This window comes from Arvicanthis niloticus, chromosome 23 (genome assembly GCF_011762505.2).
Source record: "Arvicanthis niloticus isolate mArvNil1 chromosome 23, mArvNil1.pat.X, whole genome shotgun sequence".
Taxonomy (NCBI): domain Eukaryota; kingdom Metazoa; phylum Chordata; class Mammalia; order Rodentia; family Muridae; genus Arvicanthis; species Arvicanthis niloticus.
Genome location: NC_133430.1, coordinates 14,621,781 through 14,643,978, shown reverse-complemented (window position 1 = coordinate 14,643,978; position 22,198 = coordinate 14,621,781). Strand labels below are relative to the sequence as shown.

Genomic DNA, 22,198 nt, shown 5'->3' with positions numbered 1-22,198 from the left:
CCTCATACTCCATTATCTGATGTTTTCTCACCAAATTTCCAATTTCAAAGCCCTTGACAATCTATTGGTGATATCCATGAATCAGTGAAGAATTGAACACATAACCATGTCTCTTCTCAAATAAAATGCATGGCCATGAGTACTGCCTGAAGTTCTTCTGACCAGAAAAACGTCCCTTTGCTGCTGTCATCAGTGTTGTCTCTGAAAGGGTTGCTATGCTCCATCTATCCATGAATGGTTGCTGCCTATATAACTTGCAGGACCATCAGTGAAACAGGCCCTAATATTCTCTTCCAATAGATCATAGAGTACATATCATGAGGTTGTATGTGCATGGTTTGCAGTAGACAGCACTGTCTACAAAGTAGAAACCACAGGCATTTAGAAAATTTTCTATAGTTCCTTTAGGAACTGCTTGTGTCAGATCCTGTAAATATCATTTGCTTTTAATAATGGATTGCTACTAGGCATGTCCTAATATATAACCTGGTGGCTCACACAACACCTAGCTCATGATGGGCAGCTCAGATCATATGGTAATACAGGAGCCTGTCACTGCTCTAGTTGGTGATCAAACCTGGAAGAAGGGAGCCTAAAAATGAGGCAAAATAAAGTCTCATGCAATGCCTAACGTATTTATAATATCACCCAGTTCATACGCACATAGTTAAGCAGTCACCTCAGTAAGTGTATAATCACTCAGAATTCCCCTACCATGACTCAATTCAGGAACAGCCTTCCCAGCAGCCTTGACCTGTTGAAGAGCCTTCTCCTGCCTTAGCCCTATACAAAGTTTGTGAAGAGGCTGGGCATCCAGCCTCAGCACGCCCGGCCTCAGCACTCTCTCACCACGTACAAAACTTCCCCTCACCTCAGCAATCCCTCACGCTCACCCACTTGCTCTTCCTGCTTCCTGATCTTTCAAAGGAGGCACAGCCTCGAACCAAATATCCCCATTCCAATAGCACTCCCTAATGAACCCCCTCTTCCTGGAATCTGCAAATGCCAGCCTAGGAACAGATAAATAGCCACAACTCCCAGCACCCATGTCACAGAGGCTGGCACCCTCTCTCATGGGTAGCTAAGCACTCCCAAGTGCAGGTGGTCCTGTCCTTGGGAAAAGCAAAAGAAGACACACATCCTTAGAGAGATAAGTGTCATACTTTGGGCCAATCAAGTGTTCCCAGACAGCTGTGACCAGTTTGTGAAACACTAGTACCTGATAGCACCATAAGAGCCAAAAGGGCTTCCCTCCCCAATTTTGCCACCCTGCCTGCTGCCTAAACTAATGAAATTGTATTTGAAAAATGACTTCCCATATCATTTCCCTTGTCATGTAACCCTGAAACCCCAGAATCTGTTTGTATAAAATGACCTAAACCCTTAGACGTGGGATGGCAATCCTGCCCTATTCAGCAAGAACTGATTGCGATCCAAACCAGGTTTGCATTTATTGAAAGACTCTTTGTCTCACTACATCAGATTGGCAGTTCTTTGAGCTCTTCTGGGGATCCTGAGATCTGGGCATAACATTAGCACCTCTCCAAGTCACTTGGTATATGGGCAGAGTAGCCATTCAAGTGGGGAATGTGCTGTCTCTAGAACCCAAATAGACCCACTAACACGGACCCTGAGATACTACCTTTGATTTATTATTTTTTCCTAGCAGAGGCAGATCTAAAAGCTTTTCCATCCTCTCCAAACCTAATAGCCCTCACTCCATAAGTCAGGGGACTAAAGTTAGAATTCTGGGACTTGTCTGGGATTACCCAGCAGACCTCTAAAATCTGCAATCCGGAGAGTCTACTGCTGGCCGTTGAGTGCAGTGTGTATTGTTTGTGTCTGTTCTTTCTGGCCAAATTTTCACATAGAAGAAGCACGAGGTAACCATGTAAGCAGCAGGAAGTGACTAAATGGGACTCGCTGGAGGGTCATAGCCACAGGGATCAGGAAGACGTTTCTGACCTCAGGTCCAGGGCAGATGAGGTACCTGCTCATCAGGTAGACTGGAAAGAAATTGTGGTTAAAGAACAACTGCAAAATAGTTTGTTTTCATACCTACCCCACTTCCACTTCCCAAGGCAGAAGGTCCCTTTTCTGAAGGCCTGGGAAAAGTGAACACTAAAACTGTTAGATGTTTTATCAAAGTCCTTCCTCAGGGGAACCTGGTTGTCCTTTTACTCAGGGGCTCTAGATCTACACCTGCAAACTGGCTCAAGTCTGGAAATTGGTTCAAGGGCCTAGATTCATTTTTTTTCCACAATTCAGTGAAGGATTTCATTCATCTGAGGATTCTTCTATTTACATAAATCAATATATATGCTTTTTATATTCTCAGGGTTGGATCCATCAAGATTAATTAGGCAGTACCAATGGTCAGTATGAGTCATGCCATTATAAAAATTAATTTGCCTGTGCTGCCCACTATGGTCGGATCATTTAAGACATGGCTTTGTCTATGCTGCCCATTATGACAACTAAGATCACCTTACCTTTGCTGATTCACTTCATCCTCTTGAGCCCTGCTACATCAGGGTCCAATAAAACTCATTGCACTGAATTCATCCAACTGAGAAGCAGTGTCTCCAAACCCCAGGTCTGTCACAGGAAAAGGGTGACCACACAGCTCTTCAAAAGTGCAGGTGCCCCTCTCACCATTTTTTGTGTTACAAGATTAGAGAAGAGCAAATCTTCTACACCTTTGCATTGTGAAGGATTGGGTTTTAGGCCGCATATCCACGCCAGAATTGCAAATTCTTACAAGCCCTTCATTAGCACTAAGCCAAGGATGGTCATACATCTCCAACCCCCTTTCAGTAATGCCTCTTTAGACAAATGTTTCAGTGAACTATATTTTTGAATGGCACCCATGTAGAAAGTGTATGAGTTTCTAAAATAAATGAGAATGTCTACTAACTGAGCCCACATCAATAACCTCAGCTCAATCCAGTTTTATGTTCCTTCCACCATTACCTCGCAGTCTTAAAATCTGTTCCCACACATATTCCCCAGCCTTCTGCTTCACTGAATTGACTCACTGGCTAGGTTATATCAACATGACACAAGCTAGAGTCAGCAGAAAGAGGGAGCCTTGATTAAGAAAATGTTTCAATAAGATCAGCCTGTAGGTAAGCACGTGGGACATTTTCTTCAGTGGTGATTGATGGTGGAAATTAGACTGAGCAAACCATTTGTAGTAAGGAATTACAAAGTACCCCTTTATAGTACCCTTCTGCATCAGCTCTTGCTTCCAGACTCCTGCCCTGATTGAGTCCTGTCCTGACTTCCTTCTGAAATGAAGAGTAACATGAAAGTGTAAGAGAAATAGTCTTCTTCCTCTCCACCTCGCTTTTTGGTCATAGTGTTTCATCACAGCAATAAAAACCTTAACTAAGACAAGTAGCAAACTCATTGACATCTGTAGTAGCATCTTTTACTAGGGCCCAACAACTTAGGAGGCCTCAGACCCTAGCACTAGTTAAACCATCATGGATGTAACACTCAGGCTATGGAATTCAGCATGCAGACAGTATCACCAGGCAAAAGGAAAACAAAGACCTAATCCATCAAATACACAGTTGCAGAAAAATATATAAATAGACCTTACTTCTTGGTTTTATCAGTCTGTGGCTAAATTCTTTTTAACTGAATCATGTCAATCCAGGTTATAGTTTTTCTGCTTAAATGTTCACACTGAGAAAGGATTAGGGATACAACGTCATCCTGAACATCCATTGTAGACTCCAGCCAGCTATAAAGATTTCTACCGGCTTAATCCAGTGTCCAAGTAATCTTCTCCGGTAGATACCCCACAGCAGTAGTGCCCCTCCCCATAGACTACACTTCCTACCTCACTTCTAGGAGCCTACTTAGCCTTAAGGCTGCTTATAGGTCTAGAGGACAGTATGGAATGACCCTAGGGCGCATCAGTATTGTCCTGTCTGGTGTCATCTTTAGGAGAAAGAGAACCAGAGACAGACAGAGAGACAGAGACAGACAGAGAGACAGAGAAAGAGAAAGAAACAGAGAGACAGAGAAACAGAGAGAGACACAGAAACAGAGACATGTCTCCGATTTTCCTTTAAGAAAAAATCACTTCAGGTTTACTGGACAGTGAAGGATTAATTATCTCCATCAAAATTGGAAAAGGCAATATTTTAGGAGGTAGGAGTGGGAGTGGAGAGACTGACTCGGGTGAATTAGCCCCCTTGAGAATCTGAGAGTTCATAGTTCTTAGTTTCAACAGAATCCTCAGGAGTCTCCATCCCATGTCACAGGATCCCATTCTTTACCAATTGCTGCCCTTACTTTTACTGCTGACTCCTGACGTTAGGACTTGAATTTTCACTGTAGTTCAGCCAACCTTACAGTAAAGGCTTCAGTTTGAATTTCTGCAGTGTGAGCTCTGTGGCTGCTGGAGAGAGGATTGTCTCCCAGCATGCATTTAGAGACCTGTAGACGGTTGGTTCCCATCTGGAGCCGGTTGACTTTATCATTCAGTGCATTGTTGTCCCTCAGCTTATTCTGAGGTCCTGTGTGTTGGTTAATGTTATCAGGGAGCTTGTTCTTTTCCTTTGTCAACTTATCCAGAGTCTAGGATCAGCCTGTCAGCAATAACGTTTTCCTTACTTTTCCACAATTTGTCAAAAAAAATTTTCATAGTCATTACTTTGATGCTATGACAAGAAACCATAACCAAGGCAAGTCTTATGAAAGAAAGCATTTAATTGAGGGCTGGTTTGAAATTTCAGAGGCTTCGTCTATTATCACCATAGCAGAGAGCACAGTAGCAGTCAGGCATGGTGCTGGAGAAGTAGCAGAGAGCTACAGTTTGGTCTGAAAGAAGAGAGAGAGAAAGAGAGAGAGAGAGAGAGAGAGAGAGAGAGAGAGAGAGAGAGAGAGAGAGGAATAGAGAAAGAGACAGAGAGAAAGAGACAGAGAGACAGAGGTAGAGATACACCACAGAGACAGAAATTGAGACTGAGCCTGGTGTAGGCTTTGACACCACCAAGCCCACCCATATTGACACACTTCCTCCAACAAAGCCACACACCCTTGTCTTTCTAATCCTTTTTATGAGTTTCACTCTCTGGTAACTAAACACTCAAATATATAAGCAAATTCTTATTCAAACGTCCACAGTTTTATATACAGAGACAAAATCTGTTACCTCTCAGGATTGCTGCTTCACCATAGGCAAATGCATTGCTCTCTTTAAGTTTGTAAAAATCCTTCCACTCTGTGCATTCACCTGCACCCATGGTAGAGCAGAGTGCCTGACCCTGGACTTCTCTGAAAATGTCTGCCCTAACATGGGGCACAAGTGAGACCTCCAGCCCAATATCCACACAAGCTGGGACCCCTGCAGAGCCAAGCAGAAGCAGGATCTATCTAGCTCTGCCTGAGCCTCATCCCCTTTCTGGTCTTGCCTTCACATACAGCCATGGCACAGCAATGTGCTTGCCTTCCAAACCCCATAGCCTGCCTGTTTCTCAGGAAGTCTACCGTAACTGGGAACACAGGAGGCCTGCTCTAACCAGGGACACAGGCAGCCTTCCCTAACCAGAGACAGCAATGCATGCCTCCCAGAAGGCCTGCTCTAACCTAGGAAACACAGATAGCTCTACCTGTCTCCCAGGAGGCCTGCTACAGTCTGAGACACCCAGGCCAGTTATCAATGGAGACAATAAGATGGCACAAGGGAAGCACAAGGAAATAAGCAACAGAAACCATGTAATTTGGAACCATCAGAATCCAATTCTCCTATGACAGAAATCTCTGGATACCCTAACACACCTGAAGAACAAGATTCCCACTTAAAATCCCATATCATGAAGATGAAAGAGTTATTTATATTCTGTTTCACTAAAGAGAATATAAATAACTCCCTTAAAGAAATACAAGAAAACATAGTCAAACAGATAGAATCCCCTAAAGAGGAAACAAATGTGTATCTTAAAGAAATACAGGAAATAAAATCAAACAGGTGAATAAATTGAACAAAGAACTCCAAGACCTAAAGACGGAAATAGAGGCAATAAAGAAAACAAAAATGGAGACAACCCTGGAGAGGGAAAATCTAGAAACGAGATGAGGAGCTACAGATGAAGCAGACCAACAGAATAAAAGAGATGGAAGAGAGAATCTCAGGCATAGAAGATTCTGAAAAATCAGTCAAAAATTACAAAGTATAAAAAAATTTCTAACCCAAAAATGTCCAGAAAATTTGTGACACAATGAAACTAGCAAACCTAAGAATAACAGGAATAGAAGAGGGAGCATATTTACAGGTCCAAGGGCAAGAAAACATCTTCAACAAAATCATAGAAGAAAACTTTTCTAACCTAAAGGAAGTGATGGCTACAAACGTATAAAAAGCCTACAGAACATCCAATGAATTGGATCAGAAAAGAAAGTCCTCCTACCACATAATAATCAAAACATTAAATGTATAAAAATGTACATTTAATTAAGCAAAAATGTAAAAAAATGTACAAAACAAAGAAAGAATATTAAAAGCAGTAAGGGGGAAAAGGCCCCTTATGTACATAAATGATATGATATGTACATAAAGGAGTACATATCAGAATTTCACCATACTTCTCAATAGAGTCACTAAAAGCTAGAAGATTCTGGACAGATACCATGCATACCCTAAGTGACCACAGATGCCAGCCCAGACTACTATAGCCAGAAAAACTATCAATCACTATAAATGGAGAAACCAAGACATTCAATGACAAAATCAAATTTAAACAATATCTTTCTATTAATCCAGACCTACAGAGAATTCTACAAGGAAAAGTCCAACATAAGAAGGGTAGCTACACTCAAGAAAACACAAGAAATTAATCACCTCACAACAAACCCAAAAGAAGAGCATCACACACACATAATACCACCTCCAAAAATAAGAATAACAGAAAGTAACTTTTATTCATCTTTTATATCTCTCAACATCAATTTACACAATTCCCCAATAAAAAGACACAGGTATCAGACTAGATACATAAACAGCATCATCATTTTGCCATGTATAAAAAACATACCTCAGCAAAAAAGACACACACTACATCAGAGTAAAGGGCTACAGAAACATTTTTCCAAGTAAATGGCCCCAAGAAACAAGCTGGAGTAGCCATTTTAATATCCAATAACATAGACTTTCAACCAAAAGTAATCAAAAGAGATGAGAAAGGACACTTCATACTCATCAAAGGAAATATCCACCAAGATGAAGTCTCAGTTCTAAACATCTATGCTCCAAATTCAAGGGCACCCGCATTTATAAAAGAAACTTTACTAAATTTCAAAACACATATTGAACCTCACACAATAATAGTGGGAGAATTCAACAACCCACTCTCACCAATGGACAGGTCATGGAAACAAACTAAACAGAGACACACTGAAACTAACAGAAGTTATGAACCCAAATTGATTTAACAGATATACACAGAAGATTTCATCGCAAAACAAAAGAATATACCTTCTTCTCAGCACCTCATGAAACTTTCTCCAAAATTGACCATATAATCAGACACAAAACAAGCCCCAACAGATACAAGAAGTTTGAAATAATCCCATGCATCCTATGAGATCACCGTGGACTAAAGCTAGACTTCAGTAACAAGAAAATGACAGAAAGACGAACATACTCACACAACTCTACTCAATGATAACTTGGCCAAGGAAGAAATAAAAAAGAATTTTAGACTTTCTAGAATTCAATGAAAATGAAGGCACAGTACACCCAAACTTATAAGATACAATCAAAGCAGTGTTAAGAGGAAAACTCATAACACTAAATGTCTTCATAAAGAAATTGGAGAGATCCCATACTATCAACTCAATAGCACACCTGAAAGCTCTAGTACAAAAAGAAGGAAACACACCTGAGAGAAGGAGATGGCAGGAAATAGCCCAACGCCAGGCTGAAATCAACCAATTAGAAACAAAAAGAACAATACAAAGAATCAACAAAACCAAGAACTGGTTCTTTGAGAAAATCAATAAGATAGATAAACCCTCAGCCAAACTGACTAAAGGGCACAAAGACAGTATCCAAATTAAAAGAAATCAGAAATGAAAAGGGAAACATAACAACAGAAACTGAGAAAATTCAAAGACTCATCAGATCTTACTACAAAAGTCTATACCTGACAAAACTGGAAAATCTAGACGAAATTGATGATTTTCTAGACATATACCACATTAATTAATTCAAGATCAGGTAAACTATCTAAACAGTACCATAATCTCTAAGGAAATAGAAGCTGTCATCAAAGTAGTGATTAAAATTGTATGGTATTGGTACAGAGACAGACAGGTCTATCAATGGAATAGAACTGAAGGCCCAGAAATAAACTAACACACCTATGGACACTTGATTTTCACAAAGAAGACAAAACTCTTATTTGGAATAAAGAAAGCATCTTCAATAAATGGTGCTGGTCTAACTGGTGGTCTGCATGTAGAAGAATGCAAATTGATCCATTCTTATCTCCTTGCACAAAGTTCAAGTTCAACTGGATCAAGGACCTCAACATAAAACCTGATACACTGGACCTAATAGAAGAGTAAGTGGGAGATATCTTCAAATGCATTGCATAGGGGAAATTTTTCTAAACAGAACATTAATGGCTTAGGTTCTAAGATCAACAATTTATAAATGAGACCTCATGAAACTGAAAAGCTTCTGTAAGTCAAAAGACACCATCAATAGGAGAAATTGGCAAACTATTGATTGGGAAAATATCCTTAATAACCCTACATCTGATAGAGGGCTAGTGTCCAAAATATAGAAAGAATTCAAAAGCATAGACTCCAAAATACCAAATAACCCAATCGAAAAACTAAAATAAATTTATTTTAGTTTATTTTATATCCAGTCACATTGTTAACAATGTTTATCAACTGTAAAAGTATTCTGGTAGAATTCTGGGCACACCAATGTATAATGTCGTATCATCTATGAATAGCTGTACTCTGAATTCTTCCTTTCCAATTTGTATTCCTTGATCTCCTTTTGTTGTCTTATTTTTGTAGCTAGAACTTCAAGTACTATTTTGAATAGTTGCAAAGAGAAAGGGCAGAGTTGATTTTAGTGGACTTGCTTCAAGTTTCTCTCCTTTTAATTTTATGTTGGCTATTAGTTTGGTGCAGATTGGGTACTTTTATTTTGTTTCTGTATGCACCTTGTACCCCTGACTGATTCAAGATTTTTATCATGAAGGGGTATTGGATTTCATCAAAGACTTTTTCAGCATCTACTGAGATGATCGTGTGATTTTTTTTTCTTTCAGTTTGTTTATACAGTAGGTTATTTTGATGGATTTTTGTATATTGTGCCCCACCCCCTGCATCCATGAAATGAAGCCTACTTGATCATGGTGGATGATGTTTTGGATATGTTCTTTGGTCGTTTGTGAGTATTTTATTGAGTATTTTTTGCATCAATGTTTGTAGAACCATGAAAGGACAACACTAGAAATCTCCTGGAGACCTCAGGTGACCACAAAGTATGGCATGCATTTCGCCATGCTCCCAGACTCCAGGCTCCTGACAGGAGGCTGAAGACCTCCATAGAGTAGGGCCTGCTAGTCACATGAGACTATGCCCCCTAGTGCCTCCACAGGTAGAGGGTGTGACTACAGCCATGAAGCCTCAAGACAGATTGTCATATTAATGAGGTACGTAAAGGCCAGAGATGCGTAGCCAATTAAACATTCCTTCCCAGACCCTCCTCTTTGATAAATGGTGTTTAATCTCTGGCCTGCACTGAAAATACTGGGGTATAGTTTCATCTGTTTTCCACCATGACAATAAATAGATTAAGACCATAGCTCATTTCTCTTCCTTGGGACCCACCATGGGGAACAGTAGAGCAGTTCTTCATTCACAGAGCCACTGTCTAATGTCCCATAGAAGAACTATCTTTTGCATTCTCATGCAAGATAATTGTGTTAAAATTATTTTCTGTGCCTTGGAGCTAAGGACACCTCCCCTTCTATTCCCAGTATCCTTAGTTTATATCTTTTCATAGACGTCTAGATTTCCTGGGTGTTTTGTGTTAGGAATTTTTTAGATTTAAATTTTTCTTTGACTGCTGCATCAATTTTTTTATTATAGCTTCTACTCCTGAGATTCTCTCTTCCATCTCCTGTATTCTGTTGGTGATGTTTGTGTCTGTTGTTCCTGTTCTCTTCCCTATGTTTCCACTCAAGAATTGCCTTCGTTTGTGTTTCTTTATTGCTTCTATTTGTATTTTCAGGTCTTGAACAGTTTTAGTCATTTCCTTCATCTGTTTAATTATACTTTTCTATATTTTTAAGGGATTTATCCATTTCCTATTTAAGGGCCTCTACCACCCTTATCAGATTGGATGCAAGGTCATTCTCTGGAGCTTTGGTTGTGTTAGGATATCCAGTGCCTACTGTAGTAGCTGTGCTCTGGAGATGCCACATTGTCCTGGTTCTTGTTTATTATGTTCTTATGCTGGACTTCTCACTGTCCCTGTATGTTCTCGGTGTAGAATATATCCATGAAGGTGGACCTGACCAGGTGTTTCTGGTGCAGTGGGGCTCAGGTGAACAGCCTTGGGCTAGACAATGGTATTCAGAATGCAGTGCATATTCAGGGCAGCTAGACATGCTCCAGGATAATTTAGAGGCAGGAGATTGGGATAGGAAGGGATCTAACCTGAATATTCCTTGGGCAGAGGGCCTGATGGAGGCAAGCAGAGCTGTGGCTGGACAGTGGAACCTGGAGGGATAGGATGCAGCTTGTGCTGATGGACATTATGCTGGTGGTCGCTTTATATGAGCCTAATGATTGAAAATGACCAGTCAGTAGGACTTGACACTCAGATGCACAAAAGTGAGTATGTAGTTAGAGGAAGAGGATAAACCTCAGCAACTGCTTCCCTGGTTCTTCCTCATCTGGCTTGGGTCCAGGGGTAGAATAAAATGATCTGGCTGACTAAGGACAGAGAGGAGCCTCTGAGCCAGGTGTCCTGAAGTACACACACCTTTAATCCCAGGAGACAGCACCATGCAGATCTCTGAGTCGAATGCCAGTGTGGGACACAGTAAATTTCAAATCCAGGTGTGGTGGTACACACCTTTAATCTGGGCCATACCTTCTACTGGAGCCCTACATAAGGACAATGGAAGAGAGAACGCGCTCTCTTTTTCACCTGCTTTCACTTACTTGCCAGCACATCAGGATTTGAGCTTAGACAGAAGGCAGACTTAAACACCTAGCCTTGTGGGACTGAGCAGCTACTAGATTCTTGGACTCCCATTCAGAGCTTCTCATTGTTGAGTTAGTTGGACTGCTTGTAAGTCATTCCAATTATTGCCTTTAATATATAGAGACATTCCATAAGTTCTGTGACTCTAGATAACCCTGACTAATACATATGACATATATGTGATATGTATATATGTACATTTGTTGTTTCCCATATATGTATGTACATATAAAAGACATACATACAATTATATGTGTGTGTGTGTATGTATGTATGTATCATCTCTCTATCACTTTAATCTTTATGAAAGTTTTTAAAGTAAAATCTACACACTCGATTTCTAAGAATTTTTCCAAGCTGGGCAGTGGTGGCACATACATTTAATCCCATCCCTCAAGAGGCACAGGCAGTCATATCTTTGAGGTAAAGGCCAGCCTGGTCTACAAAGTAAGTTCAAAGTCAGCAAGGGACATCTTGTTCCAACCAACCAACCAACCAACCAACCAACCAACCAACCTACCAACCAACCAAGAACCTTTCCTCTCCTCCACCATATAGACTCAGATACCATAAAAGCAGACATTTTGAAGTATGCTGTCACTTAGTTCTGGGAGCTCACAATGTCACACAGCTGTCAGATATGAAGGGAGCTGGGTGCACAGCCCTTTCCTCACACAACAAAATCCCTCAAGCTGTTTGTCAGTGACAGAAAAGTCAAAATGTTGACCCTGGAACACAGTAAAAATGTCACTAATTATGTCCACAGTCCTCATAAGATGGGTTTTCCTTTGGGAAAGAGAACTGGAACTTGAACTCAGAGCCTGGCACATAAAAAATGTCCTACCATTGAGTCATCGTTGAGCAGGTGTGCAATGTTTGCCTGTGTGTTTGTGAATGTGTATGTGTGTGTTCATCCATGTACATAATCCTTTTTTGTTTTGTGTTGTGTTGTGTTGTTTTGACACAGTGCCTTATTAGGTTGCCCTAATGACCTTGAACTCACTCTCACCTATTTCCTCTTGGCCCCAGATGGAGGAGTGGATGAGATGACACAAAGCACACTTCAGTTTCTCCTCATTTTAAAGGGCAAAGCCAGGGAACTAGTGAGAAGGCGCTGCAGCTGGCCATGTTCTCCTCAGCAGGCCTGGGGGTGACACAGAGGAGCTCTGTTCCCTCTCCCACAGACTCTGGGCAGAGCCTGATGTCCCCCACTCAGTACTTCACAAAAGTTCCCCCTGCAGCTGGGCCTTTCCTCTGCTGCCCAGCCTTTTCACATCCTTAAAGCTCAGAGAACCTCCCCTTGGGACTCATACTTCATTCCTGCCTGGGAGTTGTATGCTTGCCCATCCACCCACATCATTTTCCAGTGTCTAGCTTCAAACTACTGTCGTCATTTCTCAACATATTGTGTTGGATAACCATTGATGAGTCACTCTTTTCCTGTCCCCATAGCTCCCCACAACCATTAGAACACTCTGCATGTAAATGAATTCCCATTCGGGATATCACATGTCTATGGGTCACATGACACAAGCCCCAGTGAGTCTGGCTTCTTTCCCTGTAAGCATATTGGCAGACTCACAAACAGGGCAGCAGGAAATGGCATCTCTTTTGTTTGTCTAATGTAGTAATAGTCTGTGGCCTGAGCAAGCTCTGCTTGTCCATGCGTCAGTTGGGGACACTTGAGTCACAAACCCTCTCCTTACTATGAAGAAACATGGTGGTGCCTGCCATGTCCTTGCTTCCTGTTCCTCTGAGTACCTGCCTACAGTGTGATTGCTGCATCTACCTTTTCAAAGACTGCACCATTCTCCATTCCTACTGCTGCACAGGAAGCCTTTGAATTCCAGCCCTCTTGTGCTTAGGCAACCACACATCACCTGATGGAACAGTGCTCTTATATGCTTGAATTTTGAATTAGTTTTCTGATGTGGTTGATTGGGGAAGCATGAGTATGGAAGAGAAGCCAGGAGCTCAATGGTTCTTATCATTCCTGTCTCTACTATTCAATGGTTCCCATTGTGCTCCATGGTAGATATTCTCTGACTATTGATGTGTGGACATGAGCACATGAAAAGTTCCTCTGTCCGGTTGTTTGGACAAAGTCTCCAGATCATTATGTGTCAGACTACAGTGATACCTTGTTGGTCATTCAGCAGAAGCAAGGAAATATGGGCAAGACACACGGTGTTTTGAAAGCCCCTTTTAACCCCAACTTTCACCCACTTCCCAGTGTTAAATTTGTACAAAATGGATGTTCATCATATAAAAATCACTAAGCCACACAGGAAGTTTCCAGATGTTCAAATTCAATGAACTGCAGTGTTTCCACTGATATATCTTCCTCTCCACAGTCTGTCACCTCTATTGCACACTGGGTCTCTCCCTTTAGAGGGTTCATCACCTAGATAATATCTAGGAATCACTGGAATCTGTGCCCAACTCAAGTGACTTATGTCTCAGGAATAGAATTCTCAAGCTCCTCTCTCACTTGAGCAGAGCCAGCTTTCCACTCATGCCGAGACCATGAGGATTTATCCTTCCTAATGTATATTAACTATCCATCAGTGACTGAGAGTGTGTACAGTGGACAGACAACCTGGTTTGGTTGTAGCTGTTCTTTGAATTTCTAGGAGAACTTTCTAGTAGAATGCTTTCCTCCTAGATCCACAAATGCAGTCCTTCCCTGTCATGCTGACCTGCCGACATCACCTAGTGACGGTTCTATTCAGAACTGGACACTGCATCAGACTCCAGCTTTCCTTACCATTGGTTGTCCTTCTCAACCTCACCACTTCAACCACTGAAACTCACCATCATCTTCATCTTACCAAATAATGATCAGTTCTATTTTCATTCCCCTACTGTCTCTTCCTCAATTACAAGATAGCCCACAAGGGTGAGAATTTTTGCCCATTCTCTGATACTCTCTCAGATTCTAAATTGGAGCTCAGGACACAGTAGGTCTTCAAGTCACCATTCTATGGATGGAGAATGAGAGGACTACACGGGACTCAGCTGATTCTCAAAGGTGATATCTCATGACAATTCTGTCTGCTTTCCAAAAACTCATTCAAGTCTCCTTGTCATTTACAGCTTGTTAAAGACACGGGAACCCTCAGCTCCTTATTTGAACAGATCTCTTGTCAACAACAAAAGCCACAGGAAAATCAGGCCTCAAACAACTGAGACAGAGGAGGGGAATTCAAGTCAACTCCACCTATCCCCTTCTGACACTTTAACCATTACACTGGATAAATGTGAGAATCTGAGGTACAGGGACACCGGCCATCAAAGCAATAACAGTACAGGGGTCCATGACAGTTCTGGGTTCTGCGGACATGCACCTAGACCTCAAAGATTTCCTCCATTTCCTCAGTGTCTCTGGTTGTAAGTTGGCTTCCGCTTGCTGCATCTTGCCCTGGTCAGGGAGGATAAACATGGCCTTGTCATTGCCTTTCAGAATACCACAGTGCATTTCAGCTTCTCATCCTGGAAGTAGGGTGTGATCAGGTCCTTAATTTTCATAGTGGACACCTTCACAGGCCTCCTCCTGTCTGGAAAGAATTTACCCATGATTGTGTCAAGAGGGTCACATGTCATATTCCATTTGCCTAAAGAAGAAGAAAACAATCAGATTGTAACAACTGCAGACATGCCATTTCATTTCCATTTATGCTCAACTTCTGAGTTGTGACAGCAATCCATGCATCTTTGGTCACTCAGAGTGTCCCTCAGTGTGGCATACACTGAACTGGAAAAAACTCAGGTATTTGGTTAAACTGCTGGTAGGAGCATTGTCTCCAGGCTTGGTTTGAAAGGGGGACCTCAAAATGACACCCTGGCTACTTTAGCTCCTAACACCTTCAGGGATCTGGGATCAAGTGTGTAAGAGAGACCAGAGCGAAGGTGGTGAGACTGGAGCCTGGGAAGACTTGGGGGTCCTGTCTTCCCCAGGGAAGCCATTTCTAGAAGCCAATGGCTTGTGACACAGGTTTCAGAGGAAATAAAAAAAAAATCCGAGAGTTTGTTCTCCTTAATTGTAATCAGACCACAGTCCTGTAGACTGTGGGCTAAGACATGGGTAATGAGTCCTCATTCAACACATGGGCTATGGCCACCCCACAAAATCACAGATATCTACTCTCGTTTATCTTTGATTCTTATTCTATGTCCACACAACCAACACACTGTGGGACCTGATAGGGAAACAATTTCTTGCTCTTGGCATCTCACAGCCTAGACATACATCACACCTCACACCAAGCAGCACTTGAGCTTGTGTCCCTGGGAGAGCTGAGAGAGTCATGTCCTGCAGTCTAATCCTTCAGGCTGACACTCTGCTTCCACCATTCCCTGCCCACAGAAGCTCTGGTGGCATCCTGCCCTTCTGTTCTCCTGTCCTCTGTCCTCCATTGCCGTGACCTCCTCTCCTATATTTCTGTCCATTGTCACCTGATTTTCTGCCTATAGCTAGGCAGGCTGCCCTCCATGTATCCCAGACTAACTTTAATTAGCCCCATATCCACCTCAGGTCTGGTTACATCATGACATCTGTCAAGCAGCAATTTCTGTCACCTTGCTCCTGATCAGTATCCCAGCGGATGTGTTAAATCCTGGATTTCCCTGACTACCTTTACCCATAACATCTCCTGGTGAGTCTGCAACTATCAGGCTCCCAAATCCCAGTAGATTCCCTACCTTAAGAATGTGTCATGAGACTCCAAGGCTACAGGCAGCCTGGTTAATTATTTTATAAAAGTAAAATTCTATGAAGCAGCCAGACAGTAAACACAGACCATTGCCTGGCTGACACTTCCCCTTCTATAATGGATTTTCCCAATCTCTGCATCTCCATTCCCAAGACCAGCTTGTTACACAATAGGCTCAGGGGAGAAGTCCTATATAGGAGCTTTCCCAAGGGCTCTTCACTAGTTCCATGTTATGTTCTTTTCCCTGTTAAGATTAGTGTAGTTGGGCTCCATTAGGTCAAGAACTCCCAGGCCACCTGGAGCCTGCTAGAGCCTGAGGCTCTCCAGGAGGGATGGATACTTTTGTCCTAGCATATCAGAAATGCCTGCCCTAGGCAGACAGAGGGATTCCGTTTGTGTACTGAGTAGCCAAGGATTCTGGATACTCAGCTCAGACTAGCAGTGGAAGATGTGGCATTCAGCTAGTCAGGAAGTTTAAGTCACAGCCCAGATCAACCTTGGAAGAGTGACAGCTCAGTGTTTCTCTTGGGCAAATTCCAGAATTACGTCAATGACTAAAAAATCTCAGAGGAGAAATAAGGGCTGTGGATTTTAGCAGTTAGACACACATGGCTCTGAGGCTGTGCACACCTCCTCTCTCTTGGTCAGTGTAAGGACAAAGGTTCCCAGCAACATCCTCTCCCTTCATTTGCCAACCAGTGACCACTCACCTCTAAAGAGGGCAAAACTCACCATCAGCATGAATGTCTTCACATCCAGGTCTGAGACCAGGCTCTTGATCTTTCCCTGGGTCTGATTCCTCACATAGTCATTGATGACATTTCTGACCTCACAGGGCTGCTGGATGTTGGCTGTGAAGGTCTCAGCCCCGTACAGAGCCCTTGCCTTCTCCTTGAACTCTGCCAGGATCTGCAGGTACTTTTCAATAAGCATGACACTACATGTGCAGATCTATACTTGGTCCCCTGACTGGCTGAGCCTCTGTAGGAGGTGCCCAAAGCCCTGGTGGATGTCTGCCTCAAGGATCTCTGTGACATTGAACTTGAGACCTTCCAGAATCACTTCCAGGATGTTGTATTTCACTCCCAGGGCCAGGGAGACCAACACAATTGAAATTCTAAGTGGGGAATAAAACAATGTTTTTATCTGGATTCTCCAAAGCCAGCTTCTTGTAGAGGCTGAAGGCAACGTCAGGATTGACGGAGGCCAGTTTTAGACATTTGTCTTCAAGTATCTTGGTCTTTGTAGACTTCAGTATTTCTTCCCAGTGGGCCACCTGAGCAGAAGAGGACAGCAGGGCAGATCCCAGCCACCAAAATCCCCAGAGCTACAATGAAGGCCATCTTCTCTGTTCTCCAGGATGAAAGGAAAACATTCTTTGAGTCTGGGAGGACCAGCTGGTGCTCTGACCATCTCCTAGTTCTTCCACAGGGGGCCATTGTGTCCTGCTCTACTGCCCTTCCTGCCTCTGTGCCTGCCCACCTGAAGTGCTGGACACTCAGATGGCAGTACTGTATCATGTGCTCCCTCCTACCATGGAGAAAATGCTATTGCAGAAGTTAATTTTTTCTATTTAAGAGAACCAGCTTCCATAAAAGGGGAGGGTCATTCCAGCCTCACAGATAAAAGAAGAGAAAAATCTGGAGCTGGGCACAAACCACATGTAATCCTAATGTCTCTTCTCTCTTTCTGGATTGGAGTAAGGCCCCACTAGATGGCAGGGAGCCCTTTTTCTAAGCACTCGTGGCCTCTCCTATCAACAAGCTCCAGTCCAGACTGAAGGAAGGAACCTTGGATGAATTTTTATTGCTGAATCTAGTGTATCTATCTGGGAGTAGGAAGATTAACTACATGGAAATACAGGAGACATCTGGCTCAGTGACAAAGCCTTGTCACCACTGAGAACAGCTATTAGAAAGACCAAGTGGAGATGTCCTTTCAACCTTGCCAGGGTACTACATGGCTTAAGGACTGGAAGGCCTCCTGACCAGAAGAAAAAGAAAAATTTCAAGTCTTTGATACCTGTACCAGACTTCAATTTGAATGTTAGGGTGCCTGTGTGGTGGCAAGCCTCTATCTAGACCTCCCAGGGAAACCTGTTGTGTAGGCCAGTGGCATAATTGGCAAAAGTGTCTGGCCCATCACAGATATGACAGTGGAGATGGAGACGGCTAACTCATCCATACTTCACATCAGTATTGAACACAGATGAATCCTGTGATCATGGTAAACATGGCTGCCCAACTGTAGCCTCTGTCCATGCTCTACAGGAGTTCAGATGGGAAAGTAGATGAGAGAGGAATAGATAGGCAAGGAAGGGTAGGAAAAAGAGGGGACAAGATGTATTATGGGAGAAGGAGGAGTGAGGAAGTGCAAGGAAGAGGGGGCAGGACAATAGGAGGGGAAAGAGGGGATAGGAAGAGGGAGCCAAGGAGAGGATGGAGGGGAGAGGAGACTGGAAGAGTGTAGGAGAATGGAGAGCAGGGAATGGAGGTGTTGAAGCTTTGCCTCATGTCCCCAGGGCTGTGATATGTCTGCAGTGGAGCCCAGAGCTTCAGCTGCCTTCATCCTCTGCAACCCTTTTTTGGAAAATCATTCAACAATACTGTACTTCAAAATGACTTCCACAGAAAACAGGCTATTCTGTTTATGTAGAAGACCTGGATCAGTGGCTGAGTGTCTTCTTTTTCTTGATAGATTAGAATGTAGCACCTTTTTTGGCCATGGATTTACCAAGGGTTTGTGGTCCCTGATTCCGAGGTATCTCCTGTCTGATGTGAGCCTGGCAGTGATGCCACCTCTCCCAGACAGACTCCCTAACAGTCCTGTCCCCTCCTGTCTCCTGCATCAGCACCTGGACTAGACAATATGTCAGTATTTCCCCCTGTGTAGGGTCAGAAGGAACAGACTCAGTTCACTTTCTTGGAGCCTAGCCCATGGCATCTGCAACTTCCATAGCCATGAAGAAACAAGAGAGAAGAGTTTGATGCACTTCAAAAATGTCCTCTGATTTATCTCCTGTTCCCTGAGAATAATTTCTCACCTCCTCCAAACCAAGACTGAAGGTCATAGGCAGTAACACAACTCCTGGGAAGGATCCTTCCTCTGTCCCTAGAAAGATTTCTTTGGCATTACCTGCACAGCTGAAGCCAGCTGCCAGTAACTGTGGTAGCTGAGTCCTGATGTGAGGGTTTGTCATTCATTTATCCCCAGAAACTCTTCCTTCCTCTTACAAAATGCTGATCACAAAAAGCTGTGCTCTGTGCTCACACTTGAGATGGACAGACAGAATGATTTGTGGTAAGAATCATTTGCAGGCTCTATCTTGCAGAAACACCTCCTGGTGGGAAACTCCTAGTAGTGTTGTAAACAACAGGCCCACTGGATGTCCTCATTGTGGCTTCTGTTTCCTCAATAGTTCAAAGGTCAGTATGGGACAGGTGAGCAGTCAAGACAAAAAGACAGGGCACCAGTCGTGACCCACTTGTCACCAGGAAGAGCTGCAGCTAACCTCTGTTCTGGGCTTCCCAAGTCACTTCACAAAGGGTACACCTCTGTGCTTCTTGGTCTTAGTTTTGTAACGCTTTAAAGTCTTCTGTGAAACTGCTTTCATGTTGGAATGTGGAATTTGGGCATTGGAAATCTGTGTTCTTGAATCATTGTCACAGAAAATGGCTTCAGAGTGAAGGGCCTTACTGCCTTCAGGATGAGAGCCATGTAGGTTGTATCAACAGTGGGTTGAGAGACACTCATCAGGCAGGTGTTAGGTGCAAAGCCACTGTCACCAAAATGGATTGCAGGCCCTAAAAAGAAGAAATTCATCTTGATAAACGAAGTCTAATGGTGATTTTCTGCATACTTGAAGAGAATATTATGTATAGCATATTCCAGTTTTCCAAGAGATACCCTAATATTCTCACAAAATCTGGAATTTCAGACTGGGGCACATAGTTCTCCTTCAGGACAGACAGCTTAATTCAGTTCAATGCATCCTGCCATGAGGTCATATGAAAACTTTTTTACCCTCTGATATTTTGCTTCTTCTCTTGCACACTTTGTGTGTGTGTGTGTGTGTGTGTGTGTGTGTGTGTGTGTGTGTGTGTGTGGAGAGAGAGAGAAGGGGGAGGAGAGAAAGAGAGATCTACATTACTTTGATTCTACACTAAAAATTTCTTTTTACCCATGAAGTTCCCTAGTTTAATGACATCACTGCTTCCTGGCTTATATATGTTTCTAAAACCAGGACAGAATACTGAGCGCCTTTCACAGGGCCCTATCCCCTGAAGTGCCATGTGCTGCCTAGGTTTATGTCAACTCAACACAAACTATGGTCACGGTGAGAGGAAGGAATCTTAAGTGACAAATGCCTTCATAAGATCTGGTTGTAGGCAAGCCTGTAGGGCATTTTCCTAATTATATTAATGGACCAAGTTCAGTCCATTTTGGGTGCTATCATCTCTGGGGCTGGTGGTCCTGAGGCTTTATAAGTAAGCAGGCTGAGCAAGCCAAGTAAAGCAAACCAGTAAGCAGCACCCCTCCATGGACCTAGCATCAGCTCCTGCCTCCAGGTTTCTGCCCTGTTTGGGTTCCTATCCTGATTCCTTTCAATGTTGAAGATTGTGTAACCACGGAAACCCTTTCCTCTCCTTCTTGCTTACTGGTCATGGTGTTTCACAACAACAACAGAAAACATAACTGAGGCATCTCCCTACTCTGTCCACTCATGGCTCCAACCCTACTTGTTTAAGAGACATTGTGTACCTGCCTCATCAGTGTCTGTCTCCCTCACTGGATCATTGGAGCCTGCTGTCTCTCTATCTTTTTGCAATCTTGGATCCTACTGAACAAAAGCCCAGCGGGGGCTTCAGGCAGCTCCCTGTTGCACTCCTGGACAGTCACGCTGAGTAAAGGGATGCTTGTCACCCGTGATGCTGAGCGTCTTTCTGAAGATTCTCTCTCTTTTGAGGGACATCCTCAGAGTGAGACTCTGTCACTACAGCACTTAGAGCTTCCCACCCCCCATGTGTCTCGGTTCCTAAGTTAATGGACTCTTTCTCTTGGTGGTATTCCCCCACACTTTCCCCATGTCTCTCCCATGTTCTCCTTCCTCTGAAGTTCTCTACTGTTCTCTACTGTTCAGGGTTCTTTCTTCTGCTTGCTCTGTCTCTCTCACTTGCTCAGTCCTGGGCTCTTCCCATTCCACACTGGAAGCTTCCACTCCACCTGCTTGTCTCCTTAAGTCTCTTTCCCACCTCAGAACTTGAACTGTCATGAACACTCACCACCATCTTTTTGACTGCGATGCATCGCGGCCACAATATAAGATTGACACTCTCAACAGGCAGCAAATGCCATATTTGATTATCAGATTCTCACTGATCTTGACATATTCTGCCAAGGTGCCAACACATGGTCTGAGAGCACATGGGCAGGCTTTCTTGGCCCTTCATTTTGTCCCCCCACTGTGTCCCATGCCATATTTAACAGATTTACCTTGCAAAAACCTAACATCGTCCCAAAGCCCATCAGAACCTTGAGCTTTCAGATCCATCTCATTTCAGGTTTGATTTACAGGACAAGGCTGCTCCATGGGCCCTGGTGGAGTCTTTAACCTTCCCTCTGAATCATCCCAAGCAAGGCTACATTGAAGCATGGGGTCTGCTTTATTAAAGCCTGAACTTTCTTTCCTCTACTCACTGAGTCGTTGGACTTTTTTGCAAAGATCCATCTGATTTCTTCACTCGCACTGAGACGTCTCATGGCCCTAACATGTGTAGGAGGAATCCTATGCTCTGCATTGCATGATCTGCTTCTTATCAATCTTCTGGAACCATCTGTCCCCGCCTTCCTGTTGCTCTAACTTACCATGGGTATCCTGCCTCAGGACCTTGGCTCTTGCTGTCAGCTCCTGAGAGCCCAGGCTCTGTGTCCATTTGCACAGCTCAGTTGCTCATTTCCTTGAATTCTCGGCTCATGTGGAGCTGCCTCACTTCTGCTCTTGCTGTGTCCATGTTTGTTTTCCCTGCATGCTTCTGGAATGCTGTGTTGTAATGGTCAAGCTTTCCCAGGGAGAAGGTTAAGTTCATAGGGAGGCACTTTCCTGCCTCATCCATTGCTTATGTCCCATGATTGGCACTGAGTGGTTGCAGATGTCTCAGATAAATCATTCACCCAACTTTGAGAATCTCATCCTAGGGATTCATGCCCCTGCCTCAGATCCCAGGCACTTCCA

General features: G+C 43.2%; 1 pseudogene across 1 annotated transcript; it reads right to left on the bottom strand.

The window, feature by feature from the left end:
* Positions 1-13,558: 13,558 nt before the first annotated feature.
* Positions 13,559-22,198, bottom strand: LOC143436623 (serine protease inhibitor A3C-like; annotated as a pseudogene). The gene is made up of 3 exons (XR_013106516.1): positions 21,832-22,198; positions 16,699-19,769; positions 13,559-14,868 (listed from the first exon to the last, which is right to left on the bottom strand). The product of XR_013106516.1 is annotated as a serine protease inhibitor A3C-like (transcript).